Here is a 21,307-nt window from a genome sequence, read left to right as displayed (position 1 = left end):
CCGATAGAAAGAGTAGCAAGGAAGATACCCAGGACAATAACGAGTCTTCTCATGCCGCAGCAATAATTTACTTGTTTTTTTTTTCTCCTGCGCCCCGGGAGGTACTAGTCAGAGTGGGCACATACATTTTTTTACTTTGGTTTCACACCTAGCTCCTGTGAGCTATGTAGATGGTGTGAAAATTCAGGAATAAATTTTTTTCCAGATAAAATTAATCCCCGCGAAACACGCATCATATCCGGCGTATAGGTAGGAAATGTGGCGGTAACAAAAAAAAAAAGAATTCAAAAGTCATAACACAAATCTTTTTTATCTGGGCGCAAATTTCACGCTAATACTCGATGAATTCTTCAAACAAATCTAACACTGCAGCTATGCAGGCGATATGTTGATACATTTTGAGGTCAACAGCGCGAAAGACGCGGACGAAGCGAGAGAAACACAGGACGATCACTGATCACAGCTGAAGTTTATTCCCTGGAAACATGGATAATATAAGGCAACAGCAGACAAACGAGCAAACGAAATGCACGTGCTGCTACGTGGAGTCATGGTACATTGCTTTCATGTATATAAATGAAGGACTCAAATCTTCCATCCTTGGTAGCCAATCGGGAACACATGATTGTAATCCCATCACTTCCAAAAATTTATGTACATTCTCCCGAAAATGCATGCGGGCTGGTCGCGTGTCAGGATCGCAGTAATAACCCGCCGTTCCGGAGTGCCATATACAATGGAGGCCCCAGAGCATTACTTGGTCAAACGAAAAATCATCGTCATTTCCAATGGTCTGATACCGTACGGATGAAGCGGAAACTCCTTTTTTAATCGTTCATTGCAAAACATCCCAAAAAACACCCTCTCCCAAAAGTGAAGAAATACATGGTCAATTGTTTCGGGGCAATGCGAACCCCAGGGTAAAAACAAACCCCTTCCCTCTAATACTCTTAAACTGGCAGTGCTCCCGTATGTAACTTGAAGAAGAAAGTTTTGATTCCTGGCTGCACTTGCATTTTTTTTATTCTTTTCAAAACGTCCCCACCGGGACCTCCATCACACAAGGCTGCGTACATTGGCAATGGAAAAACATCACTTGGATCTCCGACAAGCTTTTTCCGCTTCACGCCAATTAAATATTCTTTTTAAAATCGCACTCCTAGAAAATTAACGCTGTCAGCAGCTTCGCTGAAGAAACCTTAAGTTCTCCCTGAAAAACTGTTTGTTCTCACAACAAAACCAGGCTAAGCACGGCTCAACCTTAGTTTACACACAGTGTAAAAAAAAAAAAGGATCACGAACATCTCGAAAGAAGAAAAAAAACCTGCTGACAAACTGGTGCAGAAATATATTTTCCAGCCCGAGGCCACCATCTTTCACACTTCTGAACAAATTCTTCCGTCTGCATCGTCCATCTGAGCTGCACCCCCGACAGAGGAGGACGTAAACGATGTCGCATCGTGAGAGTGTGAGACCGCGTGGATGCCGCAATAGAATAAGCGTCATAAACTTGCTGTGAACCGGTTCTGCTCGTCAGTGTTCTCTCTTCCTCGACCCAAAAAACAAGCGTAATCTTGTGGACAATGAGAAAACAAAAGGTTCTGTGGAGGTGCTGGGTATCGATCCCAGTACCTCTCGCATGCTAAACGAGCGCTCTACCATCTGAGCTACACCCCCGACGGAGGAGGACGTAAACGATGTCGCACCTTAGAGTGCGAGACCGCGTGGATGCCGCAATAGGATAAGCGTCATAAACTTGCTGTGAACCGGTTCTGCTCGTCAGTGTTCTCTCTTCCTCGACCCAAAAAACAAGCGTAATCTGGTGGACAATGAGAAAACAAAAGGTTCTGTGGAGGTGCTGGGTATCGATCCCAGTACCTCTCGCATGCTAAGCGAGCGCTCTACCATCTGAGCTACACCCCCGACGGAGGAGGACGTAAACGATGTCGCACCGTGTGATTGTGAAACCGCGTGGACGCCGCAATAGAATAAGCGCCGTAAACTTGCTGTGAACCGGTTCTCCTCGTCAATGTTCTCTCTTCCTCGACCAAAAAAAAAACAAGCGAAATCTGGTGGACAATGAGAAAACAAAAGGTTCTCTGGAGGTGCTGGGTATCGATCCCAGTACCTCTCGCATGCTAAGCGAGCGCTCTACCATCTGAGCTACCCCCCCTTTTTTTCTTTATTGCCTGGCTTTGACTCATAACATTTACACAAAAAACACTCAACAAAAAACACACAAAACGCTATCTACATACGACACTGTCGTGGTCAGCCATCATGAGTCTGGCTTCGTCATACTAAAATTCACGAAGCATACAGAGCGGCTCTAGCCTCGAGAGCCACTCGGGAGGCTCCGCAGCTGCTTTCTGGATGGCCAGAAAGCAGTCCATTCTTTCCCGAAAATAAATTCGGGCAGGTCATGCGTCTTTGTCACAATAATAGCCTGCCATTCTGGAGCGCCATATACTGTGGAGGCCCAAGAGCATTATGAGATCAAATGGTACCCCATCCTCATTGTCTGTGCTTAAATAACGAATTCCCTGCGCGTCAAGTGGTAGCTCTTTCTTTATTGTCCTTTGTAACACATCCCAAAAATAAACCCCTTCCCAGCAATGCAAAAAACATGGTCTATTGTTTCGGGTTGTTTACAAATTAAGCAGTTCGATCCCCACGGTAAAAAGAAATCCTTTCCTTCCAAAAACTTTTTAAATGGGAGTGTCCCGGTGTGTAATTTAAAAAAGAAGGTCTTTACTCCTGGTGGCACCTGCATTTTCTTTACCCTTTTTAAAACATCAGCTCCAGGACCTCCACTGTACAAGGCCCTGTACATAGGCTCTGGGAAAACAATATCACCCGGTCTGAGCTACACCCCCGACGGAGGAGGACGTAAACGATGTCGCACCGTGAGAGTGTGAGACCGCGTGGATGCCGCAATAGAATAAGCGCTGTAAACTTGCTGTGAACCGGTTCTCATCGTCAATGTTCTCTCTTCCTCGACCAAAAAAAAACAAGCGAAATTTGGTGGACAATGAGAAAACAAAAGGTTCTCTGGAGGTGCTGGGTATCGATCCCAGTACCTCTCGCATGCTAAGCGAGCGCTCTACCATCTGAGCTACACCTTTTTTTTATTGCCGACTTTGACATTCAAAACACACAAGATGAACGATTAAAACGTGTCGGCAGACCTTTGCCTGACACGGGATGTTAAAATTTTTCCAGTCTTGCCAAATCATCAAGCACATCGATCCATTTTGGCTGTTCAGGGAGGGCCTTATACGCCTCCCTAAATCGCACAACATTTTGAATGAAATGTTCCCGTACAGGTTTCACTTGTTCATCTGCATTGTTAAACTCCATTCTGGTTTTCCACAAGCTGTGAAGTCCCAGGAGCATTACTGCATCAAATGGAAAATCATCTGTTTTGTGAAAAGGTAGAAATCTTATGCCTTGTGCATCTAATGGTAGGTCTTTCTTTAAAGTTCTCTGAAGGACATCCCGGAAAAAAATGGGATCCCAACAGTCCAAAAACACATGTTCAATGGTTTCCGGTTTGTGGCACAGGAAACAGTTTGTTGACCAAGGGACGAAAAGACCTTTATCGTGGATCCACGTTTTCACTGATAAGGTATTAGTGTGGAGTTTAAAGAAAAAGGATTTGATCGCTGGCAATATTGGCATCTTCTTAACTCTTTTAAGTACATCAGCTCCTGGGCCTGCAATGTGTGGCAAACGATATATCGGCAGAGGAAGCATTGTGTCCACTAAGTCCACGTACAATTTTTTTTTCTTGACATTACACAAATACTCAATGGAAAACCGAACATGCAGCATTCTGTATGCGAGCACAACTTCTTTAAGGTACCCTCTTATCGCACCATTTACATGTAACGAACTTACAAGAAGGTCAGGAAGAAGTCGACAAAGCCGTACTTGCATTACGGTCCGGAGGAAGACATCATTTTCATTCCGTAGGTACATGAAACGCGAGACAACTTGTCTCAAAAATAAATGCGGCAGGCCAAGCCCACCTTTCTTCACAGAAAGAAACAAGTTTGTTCGACTCGTCCTTTCCCAGGTCGAAGCCCAAATAAAAACCGCAAATACACGATGAAGTTTTTGAATGCTTGCCCGGGAAGCACTGAGCGCATTCATCACATACCACACTTTAGCAGTAAGGAACAGGTTGCAGATAATGGCACGCGAAAACATCGATAACTGTCTCCCTTGCCATACATCACTTCTTTCCTTGGCCCTCGATGCTTGGTCAAGCCAGTACGGATCTGGGTCCCGGTAACTGTCAAGGGGTACTCCTAAATACAACGCTGGAGTGGTGGACCAGCGCATCCGAGAATAGTGTTCAGGCGTGACGTCCCAGCCACCTTGCCAGAACCCGTCGCTTTTTTCCCAGTTGATCTGGGCTCCAGTGCAGCTACAAAATTTGTGCACTACGTTCGTTACCTCAGAAATACTTTCTGTATTTGCACAAAATACAGCGATGTCATCAGCATAAGCAAAGATTTTTACGTGCGCTGATTGCAGCCTGAAACCCGTTATGCATTCATTATTCCGGATGGCCAAGCAAAGTGGCTCAAGGTACGCCGCGAACAGCAATGGCGACAGGGGACAACCCTGTCTTACAGAAGATCGCACTTGCAGGCTGCCAGTGAGTTCGCCGTTCACAACAATCTGAGTCGTACAGTTTGCGTATGCCATTCTAACACCTTCTGTTATTATTCGGCCAACATTCGCATGCTCTAGTACGGCAAACAGGACGTCATGAGACACCCGGTCAAAGGCTTTTGCCAGATCTAGTTGAATCATCGCCACTCGGTCATCAAAAGAGTCACAGCATTCTAGTATGGACCGCGCCACGTGTATGTTCGTAGCGATACTTCGACCTTTTATGCCACACGTTTGGTGCGTGCCTACAATCGATGTTATAACACTCTGCAGTCTCTTCGCCAGCACCTTCATGAAAATCTTGTAGTCGACGTTTCTGAGGCTTATCGGGCGATAAGACCCCACCATCAGGAGCTTTTCAGCATCATCGGTTTTAGGAATGAGCACTATGTGCGAAGTTGTGAAGGACAGCGGAACACGTTTTTTCTCATAACTTTCAACGACAATGACTTGCAGTATCTGGGCTATTGCAGTTGAAAGCTTTGCAGAAAGCTGCTCCCAGGCCGTCGGGGCCAGGAGCTTTACCGGTTGGCAATGCATCTATTGCGTCCTCTATTTCTTGCAAGGAAATCATCTGTTCGAGCCGTATTTTGATTTCTTCGTCAAGTTTCGGCATAAGTGGTAGAAATTCGCTATGGAAGCCCCTTTCCGCTTTCCGCGAATGACCCAGCATATCTTTGAAGTGATCACAGATTGTTTCCTTGATTACGCCACTGTCGGCCGAAACCCCTGCCACAGTGTTTATTTGTCGTATTTGCTTTCGGCACGAGTATCGTTTTTCATCCGATATCGCTCGTTTTGTGTGTGTTTCCCCTGCCCATAGCTGCTCAGTTCGCGCCCGAATAACTGCCGCAGTATACTTATCGGCGTCCATTTTTTCCAGCTGGGCTTTGACATCCCTGATTTCATTAAAGCATGTGCCTGGTTGTGCGCTTTCTATACACGTGAGGTATTCAAGCTGGTCACGAAGCTCTGCTTCGTTTTGTTTCTCGGCATATTTCAACTGCGTACCTTTTTCAATCGCTCTTATTTTTACCCTTTGCTTAAACTCCTCCCACTCTGCAGCGAAGTTCGACGGTTGCGCTGTAATTAGCTTCTCTAGTTCTTGCTTTACTTCCTTAGCGAATCCTTCGTCCTCCAACAACTTATTATTTAATTTCCATAAATGCCAATTAAACCGCTTTTTGCTTTGCTGCCTGCCAAAGGTTGTAATCCCTAGGGCGTGGTCACTGAAAGCCACAGGTCTGACATCATACAATGTGCATAGTGAAAAAAGTTCTGCCGACACATACACTCTGTCCAATCGGGCATGGCTATTGCCCTGAAAATGGGTATACCGTGTACAAGGGCCATTGGTGAAAACACTTCCAATATCTTCTAAATTATGGCCATGGACCAATTCGTTCAAGACATCAGCCCTCCTATCTCTCACAAACGAACTTCTTGCACGATCGGTAGCCTGACAGACGCAGTTGAAATCGCCCAGTAGGATTAGTTCCTTGTCACAGTTTAGGTATGTCTCAAAGCGGTCAAAAAACACTCTTCGCTCGGACTCCGCATTTGGTGCATACACACAAATAACTCGGAACTCAACGCCAGAGCACAAAAAAACAAAGACAAGAAGACGGCCGCTATCACACGAGAAAAGTGACTGCACCGTAATACCGAAATTATTGCGAAGAAAAAGTACGCAGCCGCCAGAGGCACATACAGAATGACACACACATACTTCAAAGAGCGTACGGAAAACGGACACCATACGTTCTGTAGCTTCTTGGCTTTCAATTTTAGTTTCTTGTATTGCAACTACGTGCAGATCGTTGTCTAGAAGAAGGCGACTGAGCTGGCATTGTCGCCTTCTTGCTGCAAGGCCTCGCACGTTTAAAGTGGATACACGCAGCGCTTCAGTTAAAATGAGAGCCATATCGAGAGAAAAAAACGCCTTATTTTATGGTGTCTGCCTTCGCGCCACGCCTAAAAAAAAATAATCCCCAGACCCCAGAACGGGCTCTAGGCATGAAACGAGGCGGTTTCCCCGCCTGCCGTGTTTCGGACGAAGTGTTCGGCCGCGGCTTCAAGGTCGGCCGCCTCATACCTGCGGCTTTGGACGGCGGCTCGTCGCCGCCATTGCCGTCCTGTTGAAGCGCCGTGATCTCACCGCCGTCGTGCGGGCGCTTTCCCGCCGCTAGGTTAGCCACCTCGGAAGACATGTCCATGCTCACAGGGTCAGGAGGAATGGAAGGAGCCCCAGTAGCGACTGGGGATTTCACCTCGCCCTCCGACCTCGGCCCTGCGTCCTGGCGAGGCGCTGGTTCATGTATGGTTACGCCCTCCTCAGCAACAATTTTGTCCTGTTGCGATGTCTCCACGGCATTCACCTCGCCCGCCGCTGTCGCAGTCGTAGCGGCAGACGTCTCTTCCATATCCGCCGCGTCCATTAGCAAGGCTGAAGCGTCCTGAGTGTTAACGGACGCGGTGACTTTTGCGAAGGTACGCTCGCACTGGCTGTCCTCGTGGCCGAACCGTCGACAAGCACCGCACCGCGGTATGCGGATCTCCCGGCGTATGTGGCCCGTGCCACGGCAGCGAAGGCAGAGCGGAGCCCTGCCCGGCACGACCACGAGAGCCAGCTCACCGGCGACGCTCACCTGGTGGGGAATGTCGTCGAGCTTCACTCCCGGTTTCAGCTTCACGGTGACGAGCCTTGTAGCGGAGCCTTTGTCTGCCATACCCTGCACTCGCCACCGCTCGCGGGCAACGTCAGTCACCTTGCCAAATGCCGCGAAGGCGAGCTTCACGTCGTCGTCAGGAACACTGTGCAAAAGCCAGTGGACTTTCATGCGCACGTCTTGGTTAGCTGGGCCGATGACGAGACACCGGCACTTTTTCACAACCAGCTCATCAGCACTCACAATTTTTTTCATGGCGTCTTCATCCTTAAACGTAACCGCCCACACGTGGCTCATACTGTAGGCTCCGATGGCGATTACTTCCGGCAGGAGCGATAACTCAGCCAGAACATCGCGGAAATCTTCCACCCGGTATGGGCGTGCCCTGATATCACAGTGCAAAAAAACTGTGTTGGCAACGAAACACCCTGTAGGCAAACTCGGTAGAACTACCTGGTATTCAGCACCTGTCGAAGAAAAAGCACCAAAAGACCTGTTTCCGCGGCCCTGCTGGGCCGCTGATGCCGCGTCCGTTCGCTAGCACGGCCGGAAGCAGCTCCATCTGAGCTACACCCCCGACGGAGGAAGACGTAAACGATGTCGCACCGTAGAGTGCGAGACCGCGTGGATGCCGCAATAGAATAAGCGTCATAAACTTGCTGTGAACCGGTTCTGCTCGTCAGTGTTCTCTCTTCCTCGACCCAAAAAACAAGCGTAATCTGGTGGACAATGAGAAAACAAAAGGTTCTGTGGAGGTGCTGGGTATCGATCCCAGTACCTCTCGCATGCTAAGCGAGCGCTCTACCATCTGAGCTACACCCCCGACGGAGGAGGACGTGAACGATGTCGCACCTTAGAGTGCGAGACTGCGTGGATGCCGCAATAGGATAAGCGTCATAAACTTGCTGTGAACCGGTTCTGCTCGTCAGTGTTCTCTCTTCCTCGACCCAAAAAAACAAGCGTAATCTGGTGGACATTGAGAAAACAAAAGGTTCTGTGGAGGTGCTGGGTATCGATCCCAGTACCTCTCGCATGCTAAGCGAGCGCTCTACCATCTGAGCTACACCCCCGACGGAGGAGGACGTAAACGATGTCGCACCGTAGAGTGCGAGACCGCGTGGATGCCGCAATAGGATAAGCGTCATAAACTTGCTGTGAACCGGTTCTGCTCGTCAGTGTTCTCTTTTCCTCGACCCAAAAAACAAGCGTAATCTGGTGGACAATGAGAAAACAAAAGGTTCTGTGGAGGTGCTGGGTATCGATCCCAGTACCTCTCGCATGCTAAGCGAGCGCTCTACCATCTGAGCTACACCCCCGACGGAGGAGGACGTAAACGATGTCGCACCTTAGAGTGCGAGACCGCGTGGATGCCGCAATAGGATAAGCGTCATAAACTTGCTGTGAACCGGTTCTGCTCGTCAGTGTTCTCTCTTCCTCGACCCAAAAAACAAGCGTAATCTGGTGGACAATGAGAAAACAAAAGGTTCTGTGGAGGTGCTGGGTATCGATCCCAGTACCTCTCGCATGCTAAGCGAGCGCTCTACCATCTGAGCTACACCCCCGACGGAGGAGGACGTAAACGATGTCGCACCTTAGAGTGCGAGACCGCGTGGATGCCGCAATAGGATAAGCGTCATAAACTTGCTGTGAACCGGTTCTGCTCGTCAGTGTTCTCTCTTCCTCGACCCAAAAAACAAGCGTAATCTGGTGGACAATGAGAAAACAAAAGGTTCTGTGGAGGTGCTGGGTATCGATCCCAGTACCTCTCGCATGCTAAGCGAGCGCTCTACCATCTGAGCTACACCCCCGACGGAGGAGGACGTAAACGATGTCGCACCGTAGAGTGCGAGACCGCGTGGATGCCGCAATAGAATAAGCGTCATAAACTTGCTGTGAACCGGTTCTGCTCGTCAGTGTTCTCTCTTCCTCGACCCAAAAAACAAGCGTAATCTGGTGGACAATGAGAAAACAAAAGGTTCTGTGGAGGTGCTGGGTATCGATCCCAGTACCTCTCGCATGCTAAGCGAGCGCTCTACCATCTGAGCTACACCCCCGACGGAGGAGGACGTAAACGATGTCGCACCGTAGAGTGCGAGACCGCGTGGATGCCGCAATAGAATAAGCGTCATAAACTTGCTGTGAACCGGTTCTGCTCGTCAGTGTTCTCTCTTCCTCGGCCCAAAAAACAAGCGTAATCTGGTGGGCAATGAGAAAACAAAAGGTTCTGTGGAGGTGCTGGGTATCGATCCCAGTACCTCTCGCATGCTAAGCGAGCGCTCTACCATCTGAGCTACACCCCCGACGGAGGACGACGTAAACGATGTCGCACCTTAGAGTGCGAGACCGCGTGGATGCCGCAATAGGATAAGCGTCATAAACTTGCTGTGAACCGGTTCTGCTCGTCAGTGTTCTCTCTTCCTCGACCCAAAAAACAAGCGTAATCTGGTGGACAATGAGAAAAGAAAAGGTTCTGTGGAGGTGCTGGGTATCGATCCCAGTACCTCTCGCATGCTAAGCGAGCGCTCTACCATCTGAGCTACACCCCCGACGGAGGAGGACGTAAACGATGTCGCACCGTAGAGTGCGAGACCGCGTGGATGCCGCAATAGAATAAGCGTCATAAACTTGCTGTGAACCGGTTCTGCTCGTCAGTGTTCTCTCTTCCTCGACCCAAAAAACAAGCGTAATCTGGTGGACAATGAGAAAAGAAAAGGTTCTGTGGAGGTGCTGGGTATCGATCCCAGTACCTCTCGCATGCTAAGCGAGCGCTCTACCATCTGAGCTACACCCCCGACGGAGGAGGACGTAAACGATGTCGCACCTTAGAGTGCGAGACCGCGTGGATGCCGCAATAGGATAAGCGTCATAAACTTGCTGTGAACCGGTTCTGCTCGTCAGTGTTCTCTCTTCCTCGACCCAAAAAACAAGCGTAATCTGGCGGACAATGAGAAAAGAAAAGGTTCTGTGGAGGTGCTGGGTATCGATCCCAGTACCTCTCGCATGCTAAGCGAGCGCTCTACCATCTGAGCTACACCCCCGACGGAGGAGGACGTAAACGATGTCGCACCGTAGAGCGCGAGACCGCGTGGATGCCGCAATAGGATAAGCGTCATAAACTTGCTGTGAACCGGTTCTGCTCGTCAGTGTTCTCTCTTCCTCGACCCAAAAAACAAGCGTAATCTGGTGGACAATGAGAAAACAAAAGGTTCTGTGGAGGTGCTATGTATCGATCCCAGTACCTCTCGCATGCTAAGCGAGCGCTCTACCATCTGAGCTACACCCCCGACGGAGGAGGAAGTAAAGGATGTCGCACCGTAGAGTGCGAGACCGCGTGGATGCCGCAATAGAATAAGCGTCATAAACTTGCTGTGAACCGGTTCTGCTCGTCAGTGTTCTCTCTTCCTCGACCCAAAAAACAAGCGTAATCTGGTGGACAATGAGAAAACAAAAGGTTCTGTGGAGGTGCTGGGTATCGATCCCAGTACCTCTCGCATGCTAAGCGAGCGCTCTACCATCTGAGCTACACCCCCGACGGAGGAGGACGTAAACGATGTCGCACCGTAGAGTGCGAGACCGCGTGGATGCCGCAATAGAATAAGCGTCATAAACTTGCTGTGAACCGGTTCTGCTCGTCAGTGTTCTCTCTTCCTCGACCCAAAAAACAAGCGTAATCTGGTGGACAATGAGAAAACAAAAGGTTCTGTGGAGGTGCTGGGTATCGATCCCAGTACCTCTCGCTTGCTAAGCGAGCGCTCTACCATCTGAGCTACACCCCCGACGGAGGAGGACGTAAACGATGTCGCACCGTAGAGTGATGTCGTTGATGTCCTCTTCCTCCTCCCAAAATTCTACCCGAGAGCTCTTCTGTGGATACAACAAACTCCGGCAGCAATCGCCGCAGCCTAACTTGGCACACGGTGCGCAAGAACGGGTCTGTGACGTCGCGAAAGAACATAAAACTGTTCACCAGCTGCCTTAAAAAGAGATGCCCGAGCCCAGCCCCCCGTCTTTTACCCGCTGGAACAGGTTCGTTCGGCTGCAACGTTCCCATTCGGAACCCCATATGAAGACAGAAAAAACCCGGTGTAGCTGCTGAATGTTCACACGAGAGCAATGCAAAACCTGCATCCCATACCAGAGCTTGCTAATAAAAAAAAAAGATTGGAGACTGTCGCTCTTGCGAAAATTGAGAGGTTGGCGCCTTTCCACTTTCCAGCTCTGTCACGTGGTTCTTTAGTTTGCTGTTTCCAATACTCCTCGCTTTCGCGATAAGTATCGAGCGGAACGCCCAAATACTTGCCCGGGGTAGTCGCCCACGGTACGTTGGCGAAATAGTCCGGGTGGGATGGCCGCCATCCATGCCAGAGTCCGAGACATTTGGACCAATTAACCCCGCTACCGCTGACTTCGCTGAACTCGCGTACACACCCGACAGCTTCGCTTATGCTCCCCTGATCAACTGTGAATACTGCAACGTCGTCAGCATAAGCCAGCAGCTTAACTTCAGCTGCTTGTAACCTAAAGCCATTAATGCTATTGTTTTCTATTATTTTCATACACAGCGTCTCGATGTAAATACAAAATAAGAGAGGGCAGAGGGGGCAGCTCTGACGCACTGAACGCTGCACGCTAATGGGTCCCCCAGACTCTTGTTCACGGTCAATCTTGTCGTGCAGTTTCGATAAGCCAGGGCTACACCCTCACGGATAACAGAACCGACGTTACATGGTCTAAAACGGAAAGCAAGATTTCATGAGAAACACAATAAAAGCCTTTTCGAGATCAATCTGAAGCATGGCCACTCGTCCATTAATGTCATCGCAGCTTTCATGTACACTGCGTGCTTTGTGAATGTTAGAAAAAATCGAGCGCCCTTTTATTCCACATGTCTGGGGGGGGGGGGGGGGGGGGGGTCCAACAATATCCGATATCACTGTCTACAGTCTTCGCGCCAATACCCTCATAAAAATTTTGTAGTCCACATTAGAGAGTTCTGTGAGTCGATATGGGGTAACCGATTGTAATTTATATCATCAGTTTTAGGTATGAGTACTGTATGGGAAGTCCCAAAAGACGGAGGCAATACGCTTATTCTATAGGCTTCATTAAACATTGTACACAACACCGGGGCAATTTCATGCTTAAATTCTTTATAAAATGTCGCACTGAATCCATCTGGTCCTGGTGATTTTCTGAGGTTTAATTCATCTATCACGTGCTCTACATCGCTTTCAGTTATTGCTAGTTCGATTTGCTTTTTCCTTTCTTCGTCCAGCCGTGGCATTGCACCAAGAAAACTGATGCTTAAATGCGACTGCGTCTACCGGATGCAATGAAAAAAGCCTCTGGTAGAATTCATTAAAGGTTGCTTCAATGTGGTCAGTGTCTTCCGATAAGATACCCCCCCCCCCTCCCCCATTCAATTTTATCGATGTGATTCCTTTTAGCTTGGGCTTTTTCTAAACCGAGAGCACGTTTTGATGGCGCTTCGCCTGCAGCCAACACCCTCTCAATGCTAAGGCCTCTCCACCGGCCGCGTGACGTCACGCCAAGGGACCGTGCAGGCCCCGCGCTCCGCGATTTCAGCGCGCCGCGCCCGTCTGCACTATTCGGGTACTGCCGTACGTAGCTGCCTTATAAGTGATTCCTTCATTTTCATTTTTGTCGTTGCTGCAGAAAAGAAATTCGCTAGTTTGTGCGCGCCTTAGGCTATCATTTTATCTGCTTTATATATTTTTTTTATTGCAGAACACCTTATTGTCAAGAAAGTTCGAGCTGCTAATACAGTTTTTTATAATAAACAATTTAGCATACGGCCGCCAATTTCGCATTATTGGTCATTATAATAAAAAATTGATTAGTTAATTTCAATTAATCATCTAATTATTAGGTTCTATCACGTACATGATGTCTGCCGTGCGGTAAAATCCATCCGCACAGACCGCACATGCGTATATCTAGTTGTTAAAGTAGAAGTTCGTGAACATTGAAAAAAAAACACCGTCTACTGCGCATTGTGTTAGTTTTATTCTGTATTGTGTTTTGCTTAAAGCTTTCACACACACCAATAATGACACTCACAATAATGTTGCGCTGTTGAGTATTTGTACAGCTAATCTGACCCTTACAATAAAAAACGACGAGACACCAGCAATGAAGTGTGCGCAAAGCATTTTTATTGCTTGGGAATAAAACTTACTTCTTCTTAAGCGTTGCTGCTTTCCGGGCTGCGGCCTTCTGCTGCGCATTGTCTTGTATGGCATCATTTCTTAGTTTGCAAAAGTTGTTTAGAACAACGTTGGTTGCAACGCGTACTACCAAGCGCAGGAGAGTTTGTGCAGTGTGGCCATTTTCACATGTCTCAATGTCGTGTTCGTCCAGGAGGGAAATCGTCTGTGAAATCACGACACCACGTTGATTTCTACAGGAGAGAAAATCTTCCGCGGTTGCTCCAAAAGACAACTTCTCTGCAACTAGTTTAGTCATCAGTACCATGTGAACTGTGCATGGCTGGGGAAACTTCAGCCCTCCTCTCGACAGGTTAGCTATCATGGCAGTATTTTCCGCTTCGATCTCTCGATTTTCAATCACCAATGTGCTGAAGCAAGCAGAACATGAAAGCTTCTTTAAAGCAGCATGAGCAGCGTATCCTGCAATGTAGACAATAGCATCCATGTCAGAGTGGGCGTGTGTAATATCGTCGTCGCTGACAGCCACAGAAAAGTTGCATGGGACAAGATCCTCACTTACGTCTTCAAACTCTGTTTCCTCGCGTGGAAATGTCAAAAGTTTTTGAAGACGAAGCTTCTTCTCACATTCGTAGAGCTGACGCACGGAAATGTGGTACTGTGATCCTGCCAGCTGGCGGTAACGGCCGAACCGGTCTTCTAGCGCATCCGTCTGAAATTTGCCCAGCAGTACGTACTTGAAGTGAAGTTCTTCTAAGCAGTAGCGCGAGAGTTCTACCAGAGAATAGCATGTCAGTCGCAAAGCACTGTGAGTCTCTTTCGTCAGCGAGCCACTGGTGATGTTTATTCTTGCCCAAGCGTCCAACCAGTCCACAACGCCGCTCAGGAAAGCTAACTGTGTGTCATCAACAGACCTTACAGGGTCTTGCATGCTGTCCCTTAGCCTCTGGCCTTTGCAAGGGGTCTTAACATTGACTATTTGCCACCATGTGAGGATAACGTCAATGAAAAGAGCAGTCGACTCAGCTTGAGGAATCTTGAACGCGGAACCATGTGTCCTGAGGGCATTTGAAACAAACTGATTAATGACGTCGAGAGCGAGCTTTACATTTTGCCGCTCCATTGAGGTTGGATTCACGGCTTTTGCGTTCAGTCTGTAAGCAGCCTTCACAAGCGACGTCTTCTCTGAAGAATAAAGCTGCCGCACAGCTGCGAAAGAAGCAGCTTTCATACGAGGAGGCCCTTCGGGCATTGCTCCACTCAAGTCCATTTCAGGGAAATAGAGGCATGTTCCAGGGTTTTTCTGGTTAATCCAATTGTTCCTAATGCACTTCAAGAGATGCACAGGATCGACCACGTAGAAAAGAGGGCGAGCGTTATCGGCTGGATGGGGATAGACAATGCTCACCTGAGGACTTGTAGCAAATAACGACATCATCTTGCGGTTCAGAGCATTGTTGTCCGTTATCACAGCGATAATTTTGAGCCCCATTTTCTCAACATTAATGATTATGTTCTTAGCATGCTCGTGCAAAATTTCTGCGCTCAGTTTGCTCACAGGTAATATGTGAATGACGTCCTTGTTTGCAGAAAGGAGTGATTGTACCATGAACACATGGGCTGTTGTTGCTGGTTCCGTTGAATGAACCGACGATCCTACTATTGTGCCCCCTTTGTAGTCGAAGTATGGTTTTATGTGGATCTCATCGATCATCAGGGTCACTGTCTTCTCGTGGTCTTTCATTGATTTGACTCGTTCTCGGATGTAGGAGAGACAGTGCGGTTGATTTTGCTCCACAAGAGGGTCAGCTTTGTAATTTGAGCAAACACGGCGCAGTGTGGAAGGATGGGGCAGAATGATTCTTGATGCAGCTCTTGTGAAGTGATATGCGTGAGGAGAAATTGAATTCAAAATACTGGCGAATACCAGCAGCTCTGCGCTATACACATGCTGTTTCGCGAGGAGAAGCTCTATCTGCTCAACCAGAAATTTCAGCAAAGAAGACTGTTCTTTCGTCGTATCACTGTCCTCAATGAGGTCTGCAAGCAGTGAACCGACAAACTGCAATACTTTAGTATGTTTCGACTCTTTCGTCACCTCAGGTATATTATGCAAGCCTATCTCGAGTTCTTCTAGCAGCAAGGACAGGCTGGAGGTGTCGCATACTTGAGCTGGCAGAATCCTGCCTGAAGGAAGCGACAGAAGCTTCACTCCATTCAAGAAAACAGAAAGTGACAGATCAGGGAGAACTACCAAGGCGCATTTCACATTAGGTGAAGGATCATTCTCGATGAGAAGGAACCTAACGCACTGCTCATCGACAGAAACGGTCCAGAATTTCGTGTTGCAGATTCCAGGCAACTTAGATTTGAACTCCTCGTAAGATGAAACTTTGTTTCTTTTCTGTTCAAGCTCATTAGACTGAAGTGACTTCCTCATAGCCTCCTGCAAAGCAGCGTTTTCCCTTCTTGCTTTTTTCGTCTCTGGCGATTCACTCCGTCCAGGCGTTGAGGACAAGTATTTTGGGCAGTTTGGAAAAACAGAAGGCGCAGCATCAATCTTCAACTGTAGCCTGTCACGCTTCACCTCTATTATTTTCCCTGTCAGTTCATCTTGGTGTGACAACGTCGTAATGAAGTCGCCTGCGTGGAAGTGCAGTTCACACACCTGCACGAGAAAATGAAGCAAGGCCATTCGCCATGACTCTCCATTGCCTAAAACACTAAGTAAAAAGAGTCTGAATAGTGAACAGCTTTTACATATTTACACAGCTTTTACACAAGCCTTATGCACATCCACAGAACTAAATGCTTCCTGGACAATTCATACATAAGTGTAAGAAGTGATATCATTGCCTACAAAGACAGCATGCCTTTCCGGGAGCGACAGCTCACAACTAAGATAATTACCAGCGCCTATTAAGCAATATTTCAGAGTCTTACCCTCGAATGCTCTGTAGGTGTGAAATCCTTCCGTGGAATGGCTCGCAACCAGGCTTTTCTTCGTACTTCGTCTCTTGGGAAGCAATAAACACGTACTTTGGGACCATTCTGGTAGTTCCCGCGGCACCCGGGAACACAGCACCGGCCCATGTTTCACGAAGTTGCACTCGCTACACGGCAGGCAATCAGTTTCCCATTCGTGCGCTAGCACAGGTACGCACGCCACACAAGAAACGGCCACACGAAACAGACACAGCCGTGCGAGGAGCGAACGGAAATGCACCCAACGCCAGGCTGAAAGACTCAAGCAGCAGCTAGACGCTCACTGCAAGACTGCGTTCGTGTCTGTGCTTGCCCGGGCAAGCGCGAGCACATCGAGGGAGACAACCGAGCGGAGCGGAGCCGCGCCAGCCGCGCTTGGTGAGCAGCCTGACCGGACACTTGGCGTGACGTAGCGCGTGTGGAAAGGAGGGCCTGGAGAGGCCTGAAGAAAGTATTTAGAGGGTGTTGCTGCAGCTGTGTCTTCCGCCCTCGCCCTCACCAGTGCTCCGCGATAACGCCGTTCTTCCAAAAGCTCTAACTTTTGTTTTGTTTTCCTGACATCTTCATTCCATTTCCCAGGCTCTTGGCACTCCTGCTTCAACAACGTTTGGAGCAGTGCCCTTAACTCAGCTTCGTATTGTTTTTCCTTACAAAGGATAGAAGTGGCCCTTTCTATCTGATTTTTAACGATTCTTTGCTTAGCTTCCACTGTTGCCAAATCTTCAAGTTCTTGCACGGGTTTAGTTTTCCTATTTCATCCTTTACTGCTCGGTAGTAGACATCGTCGCAAAGAAGCGTGTTCTTTAGCTTCCACATTTCCCATGAAAATGCCTTGCTTCGCTTCACACTTCCCAGGCAGCGCTCAACTAAACAGTGGTCTGAGAAGGACACTCCGACAACTTCATAATGGCTGCATTCAGGGCCAAGATCAACTGATGCGTAAATGCGGTCCAACCGTGCACGGCTTGAGCCCTGAAAATGAGTGAACTTCACTGCCCGCACACCCTCAAGACATTCAGCCACATCCTCGAGGTTTCCGTTCTCAATCATTCTGATCAACACTTCAGTGCTCCTGTCTCGAAACCCCCGGGTGCTTGACTTACCGCGCGCATTAAGGACACAATTGAAGTCGCCTAAGACAATGAGCTGCCTCTCCGTGCAAACGCGCTCTTGGAGGCTTTGGAAAAGAGCAACTCTTTCCTCAACCACATTCGGCGCATACACGGCAACAATGCGCCACTCAATGCTGTTCAGAGAAAAATCAAGGACAATACACCGGCCAGACACACACGAAAAATAAGCTTGCACCTCTAGCCCCGGCATCTTCTTTACAAAGAGCACGCAACCAGCCGATGTCCCCACGGCATGACTGACGACAGCAAAAAATCTAGTCGTGAAGCGTCGAACCATGCTCTCGGTTCCTTCGTTGCCGTCCACTTTCGACTCCTGCACGGCCAATACATCTATCTCGCGCTCCGTAATAAGTCGGTACACCTGACCTTGTTTTTTCCTAGTCGCCAGGCCCCTGACATTTAGTGTAGTGACTTTAAAGGCGGAGGCAGGAGCCATTTTTACGCAAGAAGAAGGACCCAACAGCATGGTGCTTACTTCCCACGTCTAGCGCGCGGCTAGACGCCACTGTTGCCGCCGGTATCATCCGGCGGAAGAACATCGGCCTGATCGAGGAGTACCTTGTCGCTGGCCCGCTTGTGATCCGAAAGGTTCGGGCGCGGCCGGAACTTCGGACGCCGGGCTTGAGCCGTCTTTGCAGGAGGTTCCTCGACGCCGGGCGCTACCACCTTGTCCCCTTTGGGGCTGGTCTGGTCGTGGGGACGCTTCGCCGGGATGGAGACGGGGGGCGTGACGCTAGTTGTGCGGGTGCCGCTCTTCTCGTGGTTGTCCTCGTTCGGCTCTTTTGCCTCGACGGCCTCGGGCTCTGGTGGGCACGCCCCGCTCCCTGATGCCCCGTTAGCGAAGCCGAGGGAGTCTGCCGTCGGCGGTTGGCTCGCTGGTTCGTTGGCCGCCTTGGTGCTATCCCTGGAACTCACAGAGGGGGCAAGCGTTGAAGCCGACTTGCCCGCCTCGTCCGTGCCAGTCGCTGCTTCCTCCGCCTCGGCGACGGCCATGAGTTCCGCGGTGTCGTTCGCCTTTCCGAGCCCGGTAGCCGACGCGTAGGTACGGACGCAGTCCGCGCCCGCGTGTCCATAGCGCCTGCACTGGGAACACCGGCGAACGTGACCCGTGCCGTGGCAACGCAGGCACTGCATCGGTCGCCCAGGCACAGCCACGAGGGCCATCTCACTGGCTACTCGCACCTGGTGTGGCAAATCATCCACCTTCATTCCGGGCTTCAACTTGAGTAGCACGGTCCTGGTGGTTGAGCCTTTCTCCTTCATCCCTTGGACGCGCAAACGCTCCCGTGTCACCTCCGTCACGTTTCCGAACGGCCCGAAAGCAGTCCTGATGTCTTCGTCAGCCACACCATGCAGCATCCAATGCAGGCGCAGCTTAACCTGCTGATCCTCCGGGTCGAAAATGATGCACCGGCGTCCTTTCACTTGTAGCTCCTTGAAGGCAGCAAGTTTCTTCGTGGCTTCAGCACTGCTGATCGTCACCGCCCACACATGATTAATCGATTAATCTGATACGCCCCCGACGCCACGATGTCGGGGAGCGCATCAGCGTTGGCGAGGGCGTCCAGAAAATCTTCCACCCTGTAGGTCCTCGCTCGCACGTCACCGTGAAGAAACACCGTGTTAAGAACAACACGTCCTGTTGGCAGAGTAGGCAAAACAATCTCGTACTCGTTATCTGCGTCGGCCGTAAACCTGTTTCCGCGGCCAGCAACAGCCGCTATCGCCGCAACGACGGAGCTCATGATTCTGCGTCCGCACCGAAAGGTAGCCGGAAGTAGAATGTGAGCTATACCCCCGGCGGAGGAGGACGTAAACTGTATCGTGCCATGAGAGTTTGCGAAAGTGTGGATGCCGTAATACAGAAAGCGCCGTAAACATTGTTGCAACCGGTTTTGCTGCTGTGATTCCTTTCTTTCATGTGTTGGCGTTGGTTCTTACCGTAACTGCCAGCGGCTGCTGATGATTACGGTAAGAATGCGCGAGGCCAGTTTATGTGGCGGAAACTGCTAGCTTCCACGAGCAGAATGCACGTGGAACACCAATGACAACCGCATGTATTCGCATGAGAAGAATATTACAGTAAGTAGAAGTGACGCTTATTAACTCGGTTGAAGTTACTCGTGAAATTTAGGAATAAAATAGTGAAAAGTAGAAAAACTGCCAGTGCAGTTTTGGCACCTCTCCAGCACAGTCGCTGTAGCCTTCCCGATCACACTAGCGCGGCATAGCGCTGCAGACCTTTGGAATTACTGACTTTAGTGCTTCTGGTGTGGTTGTGGGCGTTGGGTGCACTTGCTCTTGACATAAACCTACAAACGACAGGTGACCTAGCAGGCCAGATCATTGGTCCATGCCACCTCATCCTTGAAGGCGCCGTCATGCCATGCTGGAGCCAGGCGGAAGCTGTCGGCTGGCGCTTCATCGCTCTTAAACAAGGCTGTCTGTAAAAGCATAGAGAGAGACGATAAATAAAATCTTCCACTGACCTTTTAATTTAAAGGTGCAATTCAAGTGCGCCGCCGAGCTTTGAGCATGTGGTTATTCCCTTGCCAAAGGTCCGGCTGAACGACCACTCGCAGTGGTGTTTTACCTGCGCCACCCTGTGCTGGTTTGTATCGCTCCAGTAATGCGTGTTATGAACGTTTACTTGGGTTTTTCGCTAAAAATTGGCTTCGTCAGCCCGCTGCAATTTGTCAACAAAGTCCCGCACTTCTACATTCTTAATAGGTATGAATTTTTACAGGCGCAGCTGTTAAGTGCCTGTTCGTGGGTTTCGCGTCGTAGTAGCAGTAATAATTGCAGTTGCAGTAATCGTAGTAATCGGCGCAGTGGGATCCATTCGGAGGGTGGTTACAGTGGAAGTAGGAGGGTGTGACGAGAGCTGAGGAATGCGTCACCGATGGGTGGTTACCACCGGAACCATTCAGAGGGTGATTGCCGCGAAAAGAGGAAGGTATCGTGAGAGCATAAGAAGGTGCGACCGGTGGATTGATTGAAAATTAAACATTTTGACAGATTTGCCGGTTTGGTCGGGTTTTAAGACTTATAATAGACTGCACATCTCCAACCAAAAACTATAATTTTAACCCAACGTTTCGAAGCCGACTCGGCTCCTTCATCAGCATCAGGGGTGACTGAGGGCAGTAGCTAGCGCCTTTAAGTATGGAGGGGGGGGGGGGGTCAAAGGAATGAAAGATGTGATGCGAAAGGCGGGAGGGGGAGGGAGAGTTGGTTAAAACGTTTGGTTAAAATTAAAGTTTTAGATTGGAGATGTGCAGTTTATTATAAACCGGTGGATTGTTGCCACGGGAACCACCCGGAGGGTAGTTACCCCGGAAGGAGGAGGAGGGTTACCCTGAAAGATGAGGGTATGGCGAGAGCTAAGGAAGGGGGCGTCACCTGAGGGTAGGTACCACGGGAAGTGTCCGGAGGGTGGTTACCGTGGAAGAAGGATGTGACGAGAGTGGAGCAATCTTCAATTGGAGGGTCCTTACCGTGGAGGCAGCGGGTATGGCGGGAGCATAATAAAGCGCATCTGGCGGGTAGTTGCGACTGGAACAGTCCGGAAGGAACCTTGGAAGGACAAGGGTGTGACGAACGTGGTAGAATCACCAACCGTAGAGGCAGAGATACAAAGCGTTTATTT

General features: G+C 49.4%; 15 non-coding genes across 15 annotated transcripts; all 15 read right to left on the bottom strand.

Moving 5' to 3' along the window:
• Nucleotides 1–1,604: 1,604 nt before the first annotated feature.
• TRNAA-AGC (transfer RNA alanine (anticodon AGC)) lies at nt 1,605–1,677 on the bottom strand. The gene has a single exon. It is a non-coding gene; the product is annotated as a tRNA-Ala (tRNA).
• A 173-nt stretch (nt 1,678–1,850) lies between these two features.
• Nucleotides 1,851–1,923, bottom strand: TRNAA-AGC (transfer RNA alanine (anticodon AGC)). Its single transcript has one exon. It is a non-coding gene; the product is annotated as a tRNA-Ala (tRNA).
• A 177-nt stretch (nt 1,924–2,100) lies between these two features.
• TRNAA-AGC (transfer RNA alanine (anticodon AGC)) lies at nt 2,101–2,173 on the bottom strand. Its single transcript has one exon. It is a non-coding gene; the product is annotated as a tRNA-Ala (tRNA).
• A 5,929-nt stretch (nt 2,174–8,102) lies between these two features.
• TRNAA-AGC (transfer RNA alanine (anticodon AGC)) lies at nt 8,103–8,175 on the bottom strand. Its single transcript has one exon. It is a non-coding gene; the product is annotated as a tRNA-Ala (tRNA).
• Nucleotides 8,176–8,349: 174 nt separating this feature from the next.
• Nucleotides 8,350–8,422, bottom strand: TRNAA-AGC (transfer RNA alanine (anticodon AGC)). Its single transcript has one exon. It is a non-coding gene; the product is annotated as a tRNA-Ala (tRNA).
• A 173-nt stretch (nt 8,423–8,595) lies between these two features.
• Nucleotides 8,596–8,668, bottom strand: TRNAA-AGC (transfer RNA alanine (anticodon AGC)). The gene has a single exon. It is a non-coding gene; the product is annotated as a tRNA-Ala (tRNA).
• Nucleotides 8,669–8,841: 173 nt separating this feature from the next.
• On the bottom strand, nt 8,842–8,914 carry TRNAA-AGC (transfer RNA alanine (anticodon AGC)). The gene has a single exon. It is a non-coding gene; the product is annotated as a tRNA-Ala (tRNA).
• A 173-nt stretch (nt 8,915–9,087) lies between these two features.
• Nucleotides 9,088–9,160, bottom strand: TRNAA-AGC (transfer RNA alanine (anticodon AGC)). The gene has a single exon. It is a non-coding gene; the product is annotated as a tRNA-Ala (tRNA).
• A 173-nt stretch (nt 9,161–9,333) lies between these two features.
• Nucleotides 9,334–9,406, bottom strand: TRNAA-AGC (transfer RNA alanine (anticodon AGC)). Its single transcript has one exon. It is a non-coding gene; the product is annotated as a tRNA-Ala (tRNA).
• A 173-nt stretch (nt 9,407–9,579) lies between these two features.
• Nucleotides 9,580–9,652, bottom strand: TRNAA-AGC (transfer RNA alanine (anticodon AGC)). Its single transcript has one exon. It is a non-coding gene; the product is annotated as a tRNA-Ala (tRNA).
• Nucleotides 9,653–9,825: 173 nt separating this feature from the next.
• On the bottom strand, nt 9,826–9,898 carry TRNAA-AGC (transfer RNA alanine (anticodon AGC)). The gene has a single exon. It is a non-coding gene; the product is annotated as a tRNA-Ala (tRNA).
• Nucleotides 9,899–10,071: 173 nt separating this feature from the next.
• TRNAA-AGC (transfer RNA alanine (anticodon AGC)) lies at nt 10,072–10,144 on the bottom strand. Its single transcript has one exon. It is a non-coding gene; the product is annotated as a tRNA-Ala (tRNA).
• Nucleotides 10,145–10,317: 173 nt separating this feature from the next.
• TRNAA-AGC (transfer RNA alanine (anticodon AGC)) lies at nt 10,318–10,390 on the bottom strand. Its single transcript has one exon. It is a non-coding gene; the product is annotated as a tRNA-Ala (tRNA).
• Nucleotides 10,391–10,809: 419 nt separating this feature from the next.
• TRNAA-AGC (transfer RNA alanine (anticodon AGC)) lies at nt 10,810–10,882 on the bottom strand. Its single transcript has one exon. It is a non-coding gene; the product is annotated as a tRNA-Ala (tRNA).
• A 173-nt stretch (nt 10,883–11,055) lies between these two features.
• On the bottom strand, nt 11,056–11,128 carry TRNAA-AGC (transfer RNA alanine (anticodon AGC)). Its single transcript has one exon. It is a non-coding gene; the product is annotated as a tRNA-Ala (tRNA).
• Between the last annotated feature and the right edge of the window lie 10,179 nt (nt 11,129–21,307).

This window comes from Amblyomma americanum, chromosome 6 (genome assembly GCF_052857255.1).
Source record: "Amblyomma americanum isolate KBUSLIRL-KWMA chromosome 6, ASM5285725v1, whole genome shotgun sequence".
Taxonomy (NCBI): Eukaryota; Metazoa; Arthropoda; class Arachnida; order Ixodida; family Ixodidae; genus Amblyomma; species Amblyomma americanum.
Note: the sequence above shows the minus strand (reverse complement) of the source record. Positions and strands in the feature narration are given on the sequence as shown.